Genomic DNA, 10,628 nt, shown 5'->3' on the forward strand with positions numbered 1-10,628 from the left:
TCTTTCCTGTCTTGTAGATGGCCGCTTCTCACTGTGTCCTCACACGGTATGAGGAGAGAGAAAGAGAGAAACGGAGAGAGGGAGAGGGGGAGAGAGGGACAGAGAGAACAAGCTCTCTGGTGTCTCTTCTTATAAGGACACTAATCCCATCACAAGGGCCCCACCTGCATGACCTTATCTAAACCTAATTACCCCCCAAAGGCCTCATTTCCAAATACCATCACATGAAGGATTAGGGCTTCAGCATATAAATTTGGGGCAGGGTAAGGTTTGAGGGGCAGGGAGGACACAATTCAGTCCATAGCAGAATGGGATGCTTTCAAACTATGTATCAAGTCCTGGACACATCCCATTTATAAAATTGACCAGGCTCAAACAGCAAAAACTTTGAGAGCTGAACTATGGTGTGGAATACCATAGGTTTCAAATTGGCCTCTGGGTAGCACACAAGCAACAGACCACAAAAGCAAAGGATTTGAAAAGTAATTGACATTTAAAGTGTAGCCCACAAAAGTGGGCCAGGACATGTGTTCTTAACATAAATAGATTGACTGCCTATTAAAATAGATACATAAAAAGGAGAGTCTCCTAGCCTTGTACTCAAAATGTCCAGGATATAGTCCAAAATGACTCATACCAAGAGCCAAGAAAATCTCAACTCAAATGAGAAAGGATACTCGACAGACACTTAGTACTGAGATGACACAGGGGTTGAAATTATATGACAAGGATTTTAAAGCAGTTATATAAATGCTTCAACAAGCAACTACAAGCACTCTTTAAGCAAATGGAAAAAGTAAAAATATCAGCAAAGAAACAAAAGATATAAAGAAGAACTGAATGGAACTTTCAGAAATGAATGCTACAATAACCAAAATAAACAAAAATAACACTGGATGAGCTTAACAGCAAAATGGAAAATACAGAAAAAAGGATCAGTGAAGTTTCAGATAGTTAATAAAATTATCTAATTTGAACGAGAAAGAGAAAATAGTTTTCTTTAAAAAAAAAAAAGAAAGAAACAGAGTGTCAGGACCTGTGGGACAATAACAGAAGATCTGAAATTTGTGTCACTGGAGTCCCAAAAGAAGAGGATGCCCACTTTCACAACTTCTATTCAACATAGTACTGAACGTCTAGCCAGAGCAATTAGGCAAGAAAAAGAAAATAAAAGGTTTATCTCTGTTCACAGATGACATGATCTTATATACAGATAACCCTAAAGATTACATACACATACAAAAGAAACTGTTAGAACTAATAATAAATGAAATCAGAAAAGTTGCAGGATACAAAATAAACACACAAAACAAAATGTATTATTGCATTTCTAATACACCAACAATGAAATATCTGAAAAAGATTATGAAAAAAATTCCACTTGTAATAGCATCAAAAAGAATAAAATACTTAGGAATTAACCAAAGAGGCAAAAGACTTGTACACTGAAAGCTACAAAACACTGCTGAAGGAAATTAAAGATGCAAATAAATGGAAAGACATCCCATGTTTACAGATTGGAAAATTTAATATTGTTAAGATGTCAATACCACCCAAAGCAATCTACAGATTCAATGCAATCCAATCAAAATCCCAATGGTGATTTTTACAGAAATAGAAAAACTTGCCCTAAAATTCACATGGAATCTCAAGGAACTCCAAATAACCAAAACAATTTTGGAAAAGAAGAAGACAGTTGGAGGTCTCATACTTGCTGACTTCAAAACTTTCTACAAAGCTGAAATAATCAAAACAATGTGGTGCTGGACACATAGGCCAATGGAATAGAATAGAGAGCCAAGAAATAAACTCTTGTATATGTGGTCAGATGATTTTCAACAAGGGTGGGAAGACCATTCAATAGGGAAAGGACAGTCTTTTTTAGCAAATAGTGCTGGGAAAACTGGATACCCACATGGAAAAGAACGAAGTTGGACACATACCTTATACCATTTACAAAAATAAACTCAAAATGGATCAAAGACCTAAACATAAGGGCTAAAACTATAAAAATCTTAGAGGAAAACAGGGGGAAACTTTATGACATTGAATTTGACAATGATTTCTTGGATTTGACTTGGATATGATAACAAATAAAATAGATAAATTGGACTACATCAAAATTAAAAACTTCTCTACATCACAGGACACAATCGACCGAGTGAAAAGGCAACCCATGGAATGGGAGAAATCATTTACAAATCATATACCTGATAAGGGATTCATATCCAGAACATATAAAGAACTCCTAGAACTCAACAACAAAAAATAAACAACTTAATTCAAAAATGGATAATGCATTTGAGTAGACATATTTAAGTAGAAATTCAATATAAATCTCCAAAGAAAATATGCTAGTGGCCAATAAGCACATGAAAATGTGCTCAACGTCATTAATTATTAGGAAAATGCAAATCAAAATTACAATGAGATAGCACCTCACACCCATAAGATGGCTACTATCAAAAAATACAGAAAATAAGAAGTGCTGGTGAGGATGTGGAGATATTGAAAGCCTGTGCACTATTAGTGGGAATGTAAAATGGTGCAATTGTTGTGGAAAAAATATATCAGTTCCTCAGAAAATTAAACATAGAATTATCATATGATCCAGCAACTCCACTTCTGTGTATACACCCAAAAAACTGAAAGCAGGATCTTGAAGTGATGTTTGTACACTTATGCTCATAGCAGCATTATTCACAATAGCCAAAAGGTGGAAGCAACCCAAGTATCCATCAATGAATGAATGGATAAGCAAAATGTGGTATATCCATACAATGGAACATTATGCAGCCTTAAAAAGGAAGGGATGTCTGACACATGCTACAATATGGATAAATCTTGAGGACATTAGGCTAAGTGGAATAAGCCAGTCATGAAGGAACAAATACTGTATGATTCCCACCAGGCCTACATGGAATGGGGAAGGACCAGTTTCTCAAATAAAAAGTGAAGAGTGTACTGAGTAGAAAATAATTAGTCCCCATAGATCCAAGGGGACCATGACCAAATGGCAAACACCCACAGGACCTCAACAGACCTCCTGTTGGAACCCAGTCACGCTTCCATCCTTAACTGTTCTGAGCAGTGTCTGCCCAGAGCTAAACTCAAAGAAGTTTCTTTCTGGCTATTCCTCTCCAGATCTGTGGTCCCCACACAGCCACGCTTGTACCACAAAATCCTGTCCTGACTCGGGTTCAGAAGAGAGAACGGCACAGATCCAGCGGACATTTCCCCAGGGTGGGGTGGGGTGGGGTGGGGCCAAGGAAGAATCCATTTCCTTCCAAGCATCTGAACTAATACCATGGAGATCTGAGAGCTCCAGGGGCCACCACTGCCCTCAGACTGGAAAGCCTAACTGCTAGGAAATGAGAGGGAAGTAGACACCTGGTGAAAAACATAGGGGTGACAAAAGCACCCTCCATGGTTCTTGGCAGTCTTCCACTCCCAATTCTGGTCCTTCTCAGGGTCTGGCCGCTTTCCCAACTTGGGCTCCCCGAGGTACTGCTGCATCTGAATAATAAATTCCCTTACTGGGGCTTCCTTCGGGGCCCAGTGGTTGGGAATCTGCCTGCCAATGCAGGGGACAGGGGTTCTAGCCCTGGTCCGGGAAGATCCCACATGCCACGGAGCAACGAAGCCCGTGCGCCACAACTACTGACCCTGCGCTCTAGAGACCACAAGCCACAACTACTGAAGCCCGTGCACCTAGAGCCCGTGCTCCGCAACAAGAGAAGCCACAGCAATGAGAAGCCTGGGCACTGCAACAAAGAGTAGCCCCGCTCGCCCCAACTAGAGAAAGCCAGCGTGTAGCAATGAAGACCCAACGCAGCCAAAAATAAATAAATAAATAAGGGAATGTAGTTATTTATTTTTAAAATTTTTAAATAATTTATTTAAAAGTTTATTTACTTAAATTTTTTAAATAAATTTATTTAAAAAATTTTAAATACATTTATTTTTAAAAATTTTAAATAGATTTATTTATTTATTTTTGACTGCTTTGGGTCTTCATTGCTACACGCGAGCTTTCTCTAGTTGCAGAGAGCGGAGGCTACTCTGCTGCGGTGCACGGGCTTCTCCTTGTGGTGGCTTCTCTTGTTGCTGAGCATGGGCTCTAGGCACATGGGCTTTAGTAGTTGTGGCGTGCAGGCTCAGTAGTTGTGCTGCATGGGCTTAATTGCTCCGTGGCATGTGGGATCTTCCCGGAGCAGGGCTCAAACCCGTGTCCCCTGCACTGGCAGGCGGATTCCCAACCACTGCACCACCAGGGATAAATTCCCTCTTTTAAGCTGCCTGCACATTTCTCTTATTCACAAAGAAGGTTACAAATAATATGGATTAAAAGGAGATTTCAGAGTCTGCATCAGGGAATGGGGCTGTTCTTTAGAGACAGGGCCTCCCACATCACCTGTAAAGTCTGCTGGGACCTGAGGCCCCAGATGTGAGCAATGCTCTAGAATGCCAAGTTACACCTCTAGGGGAAAGCATCAGTCTGAGAAATTAGGTACTGGGTTACTTACTGGGAGGAGAGCACCCAGAATCCACTCAACTCAAGGACTAAATTCTGCAAAAAAAACCCGCTCCCAGTTCTATCTCAAGGGCAGCCTCATAACCTGGGGTCTCCAGAGCAGTCCCGATTTCAAATGTGCTGCCAATATCTGATCCCGTGTCACCATTTTTGGTGAAGAAATGTGGTCATCATAAATATACTCCAACAGGAGTCCAAGAATTTTTCAAAGACATCTCTCTTAGATTCTCTTTGCTCAGCAAGTTAAGTACTATGCACTCACTGGATAAAGGATTTAGTGATCAGGAAGCTACTGGATGGGGGAGCACATATTCCACAGGGAGCAGGGAGCTGGTGCTGTTTGTTTTGAAGCCAGAAAGCCCCTACTGTGTTGGGCTAACTTTCCATATAACATATTAACTATACAGAAAGAGAATTCTACTGTGCATAATTCTGGCTAGGTAACCTTAGTCAAGTTATTTAAGATGTGAGCTTCAGTTTCCTCATCTTTATAATACAGTTAATAATTACCTTCCTCATAAGTAAAATACAGTGCCTGACACATAGTAAGTTATGGTAGGCAAACAGATGGTGCAAATGGTGGTGCAAAACAACTGAATAGATTGCTAAGCTTCTAAGAATGATAATTTCTAGAATTACAAATGGGCTTCAAGTGAGTGCACTTAAAGACTGTTCTTACATTTAAAATTTCAAAATCAAAGCATTCCTTCTTCTAAGATTTTTCCAGAAGGCTTCTCCACACCCACCCCCATCTTCCACCACCCCCCAATCTCATTATTTCCATAAATGTTGCCCCATTCATCCTGTTACTCAGATTAAAACGTAGTCACCCCATCTCCTCTCCTTCTCTTAAACCTTCCATCTAAGCCACTCACAAATCCTGCCAGTTCTACCTTCAAAATTCACAAGGTTTAGAATCAGACCACTACACCCTAGTTCAAGGGTCACAGTAATTTTAACACAATTAAAATTTATCATCTTTATACTGCTTAATTTATAAGCGAAGGTCAGAGTCTCCCACCCTCCCCAAGGTCACCTCCTCCAGGCAGTTGCTGCCCCCTTTCCATGAACGATGGCTCACGCAGGGTGGGTACAAGGGAGCTGGGTTGATGGGTTGTAGGTCACTCAGAAAGCTTGGTGGAAGTGGTACTTTTTAAATGGAGTGTGAAACACAGAAGGAATTCTATTCCCAGGTCACTGCTCAGATATTCTGGAGCGCTACCTCCTCAGGACACTTTTTAGATACTGTAAAAGTGGTTATCTTAGGACCCTCTGTTCTGATGTCTATCTGGTCTTCTAAATGGGGGATAGAGACTTGGCAGAAATCTTCGCTGATTCCATGCTGGTCTCCACCCAGCAGAAAGAATGACGAATTCATGGTCAAGGAGGTGATGAGTGGGAAGAAGAGGTTTTGGACTTGGAGGTCCCATTTCCATAGGGAGAGGTATTATGGGTGTGCTGGCAGGTGACACAGTCTGTGAATGTCTCATCTCTGAGTATTAAAAAGGGATGTCTCTCCTTGGAAATACCCAAGTGTTGCTGACTGGGTGGGGCTCTATCCTATTCCCAGGCTGAATATGCCCTGAAGAAATTTTTATTGATTGGTGTGTTTTAGTTTAGTGTTTTTGTAAAGCACATCAATGTACGCAGAATGAAATTCCTCTTTTAGGATTGATCATAAAATCAGCTTGTCATGTCCGCCTATATGGATGTAACTCATCATTTTCAAAGCTCCAATGGAATTCTCTTCTAGGAAAAACATGTGTTTTTGGAACCTTGTTTAGTCCTTGAAAATAACAGATGTATGACATAGGATTCGTTTGTTCAAGGTCAAAAAAGAGCCTTAGGGGATGAATCAGGCCTTGAAACTCAGCTCTCAATCCATTCTTCCCCAGTGGCTTGGTGTCCTCTCAGAGATCTGAATAGTCCTAGTTGTTGTTCCTTGGAAATGAGCAGACCCTGCTTGCTCTTCTCTGATCTATGGAAAGGTCACCAGGATAATGCATCCACTAGGCTGGAGACCAGCTTTGGGAGAACTTGAGAAAGGCAACGGGAGAAGACCATGAAAGGAAGGTTCCAGCTACACAGTATGGCTATGGGGAAAGGGTAAGATAAGTTAGGGCCAGAGAGACCCAGGACCCACCTCAGGGGGCTCAGAGGCTGAATATGAAGGCAGAAACCTTGGCATCTGGTACAGCCCTAGGATCTGGAACAACACTCATAATATGTTATGAGACACGAAACTTATCTGTTGGATGAATTGAACGGAGGGTTTGCACAAGCACACTGCTCTATGAGAAACTCCTCAACAATACCCCATTCACAGCAGGGCAGAGGAGACTGAACAGTTGTCACCCCAGGCTTATTTCCTCCCCCTTTTAGCAGAGAACTAGCTCAGCTTGTCTGAATTAGTCCACATAAAACAGGCTGATGTCAGTGGCTAAGCTTCAGAGGCTTCTTTTTACAAGGGCACTTCCTGACCAGGAAGATTTCATAATTTCATAATTGTCCAAGTGTTTCCATTCGGCCTATAAAATGAAGGGCATTATAAGGGTGTGGTGCTTCTGGAACCTTCTCACATGTGCCCAGTCCATCTGTGCCAGGCCTGAGCCCACCTCTAGGTGTGCTCTGTGGCTTCTCTGCTGGTAATTTCTCCCTAATAAACATAATTGTATACGTATGCCCTGAGTCACTTTACTGATGGGTGGTCCCTGCCCCTTGTTCATGACAGTGGCCCCATTCAGATCCTCCCAGCCCCAGAAGGCTATCTTGGAGGACAGCTCCAGAGTCTACGGAAGACTTAGGACAAGAAGAGGGAGGGATACAAAGAAGGCAGAGAACGAACCGAGGGAAGTAAAACCCACAAACGAGAGAGATAGAATAGTTTTTTGGAAAGAATCATGCAAAGGGTTTAGAAGAATTTATTCCTGATCTGATACATCTGACTGACAGGCCAGCCAAATGCATTTCGTTTGATTCACACAGCAGTTAATTAAGCCAACTGTGAACGGGACCTCAAGCTGCAGGATGAAACTCTCCTACAGTATTGACTCAACCATGTACCCCAGGGTCCAGGATCCCACCAGCTGAACAAATCCCACCAACCATGACGGATTTGTACTCTAGAAAGCCAGGTGGCTTTCCCCTTAAGTCTCCATATTGACCTTTCCTCTTGGCCCGAGGCATTAATCCAGATGGGCAGGGTGTATTAGTGACTGCAGATCCCACTTTCTCCTGTAAGGAGGAAGCCTAGGCAGATTCTGTCATCCATAACAACCCTGGCCTGTGAGCTGAGGCTGCCCTGAATGCCTTCCAGAGCCGAGGTGGTGTCGTTGGTCACTTCAGCTGAAATCAGGGACAAATTTTCACACCACCTTTTCTAATTGGACGATTCCCATTGCGGGGAAAATGCCCTCAGGGTGCACATACATAGTGAGTCTGAGAAAACACCGGTAGCCTCATTTTGAAGAGCTCTTGGCAGTTGTCTGAGGGCTACAGGAGCCACTGGTGGTGTTTCTTTAAGCACTCAAAGGTCTCTTATGACACCCCCAAGATACAAGTCACCTACAGGCCTGATAGGATGGAGACAGGTGCCTGTATCCAATAGAACCATGAAAGATTAAGTCTTTCCCTTCTCTGAGTTTCCCCAGCATACTTGGAGAGGTGTGTATAGCCTTTGATCCCTGTTGGGGAAAGGGAGACCTCTGCCCCGCCCCTAAGAATCTTTCTCCTTAAAGGAGCTTCAGTGAGGACAGAGGGGGATGGAGGGATCAATATCATGTCTCACTGAAATGCAAATCAGAACTACTATGAGGTATCACCTCACACCAGTCAGAATGGCCATCATCAGAAAATCTACAAATAATAAATGCTGGAGAGGGTGTGGAGAAAAGGGAACCCTCTTACGCTGTTGGTGGGAATGTAAATGGATACAGCCACTATAAAGAACAGTATGGAGGGTCCTTAAAAAACTAAAAATAGAATTAGCATATAACCCAGCAATCCCACTACTGGGCATATACCCAAAGAAAACCATAATTCAAAAAGACACATGCACCCCAATGTTCATTGCAGCACTATTTACAATAGCCAGGTCATGGAAGCAACCTAAATGCCCATCGACAGACGAATGGATAAAGAAGTTGTGGTACATATATACAGCAGAATATTACTCAGCCATAAAAAGGAACGAAATTGGGTCATTTGTAGAGACGTGGATGGACCTAGAGACTGTCATACAGAGTGAAGTAAGTCAGAAAGAGAAAAACAAATATCGTATATTAAAGCATATTTGTGGAATCTAGAAAAATGGTACAGATGAACCAGTTTGCAAGGTAGAGAACAAACGTATGGACACCAAGGGGGGAAAAGGGGGATGGGATGAATTGGGAGATTGGGATTAACTTATATACACTAATATGCCTAAAACAGATAAATAATGAGAACCTGCTATATAGCACAGGGAATTCTACTTTGCTGTACAGTAGAAACTAACACAACATTGTAAAACAACTATACTCCACTTAAAAAAAAAAAAGCACGTCTCATTGATTTACTCCTGGTTTGCTGGTTTCCTGTGGTGGCAATCTTGGTGCTTTATTAACATTATTTTTGTAGACTTTTTAATTCTATCCTGTTTTCTGATGGATTCTTGGATGAAAGACTCAAGTAACATACACTGATTATCAAGTGCATAATTTATAAGCAGAAATTTAGGTGTATAACATGTAAGAGACACAAAGGACTTGAAGCAGTGTAGGTAGACAGATGTAAGTTAATAAAAGTGAGCCTGTCTTATTATGTCAGTTTATGACAGATAACATTAAAACCTGGAATAACTGTGTGCCTACTTTTAAAGGAATTTTGTGTTATTTTAACTCAGTGCTTAAATTTGGGGCTCTGGAATGAATTAACAATTTTCCGCTGAAATTAAACTTAATTATGCTTTTAACTTAGGAGAATTTGCCCCCAATGATGTTTATGGTTTTTTCCTCTTCTGATCTTTATGTTATAAGCATTTTCAAATTTAAAGTATAATGAATATGCGTAATTATGTGATCAAAATTTTAACTGCTAACATTTTGCCATGTTTGCTTCACTTATTACTGTTCCGCAAATGTTTTTGAAAGTGAATTACAGATATATTGACATTTCATTCCTTAGGTTTCTCTGAAAACTTCTCTGAAAATATGACATTTTCCCATATAACTAGTAAAAAATTATCACACTTAACAAAACCAACAGTCATTCCTTAAACTTATCTAATCCTCAGTAAAAACATGTTTCTCAAGAATAAATTACTCACCTAAGGTGGGGAAACATTGTTATCCGGGACATAACCTGAAGATATAATATTTATATCTCTAAGAATCTATAATAGTTTCCCTGTGAAAAGAAACAAAATAGCTCCCTTACACATAGGAAATGATAAGTGACAGAAGTTTTCATTTTTTCCAAAAACCTTTAGACAGCATCAATGGAAAATTGTAAATTTCATTGCTATTGTCTGAATGTGCATCAGGATGGACAATATGTCCAAAATTCCCAAAGGGGACTCCTTTTCTTGGGAATTAGTAGGAGTCCCTGAACTGGAGACACTGCACATCTTTTCTCTTCTTGTCAGATACACACCAGTGTGTGAGGTGTCCAGATCATCAGTACTCAAACCCAAATCAAAACCACTGTCTCCCAAAGAAAGTGACTTCCCTACCTTATCAAGACCCACTGAGGATGGCTCTGGCCTGCACTGCTCTGTGCTTCTCTGTTCTCACAGCTGTGGTCCTTGGGGTCTCTGGGAAGCACAGACACTCCCATCAAGGCCAACATCCAACCCACAGCTACCTCCCGCTCACCTCCCGCTTCCTGGGTTCCCTGTTTCTTACTCTCCATTGGCTTTCCCAACACAGGCATTTGCATACCTCAGCAAACAACATTTGCATCTGTGTTTACTGTGGCTATTTCTACTGTTTTGGGTAAAATCATTTCTGTGGTTTTGGCTTTCAAAACAAAGGGAAAAGGATGAGGCAGTGGTTGATATCAGGAGCACCTGACTCTGTCCTTCCCATCTGTGCCTTGATCCAAGTCACTATCTAGA

This window comes from Pseudorca crassidens, chromosome 10 (assembly GCF_039906515.1).
Source record: "Pseudorca crassidens isolate mPseCra1 chromosome 10, mPseCra1.hap1, whole genome shotgun sequence".
Classification (NCBI taxonomy): domain Eukaryota; kingdom Metazoa; phylum Chordata; class Mammalia; order Artiodactyla; family Delphinidae; genus Pseudorca; species Pseudorca crassidens.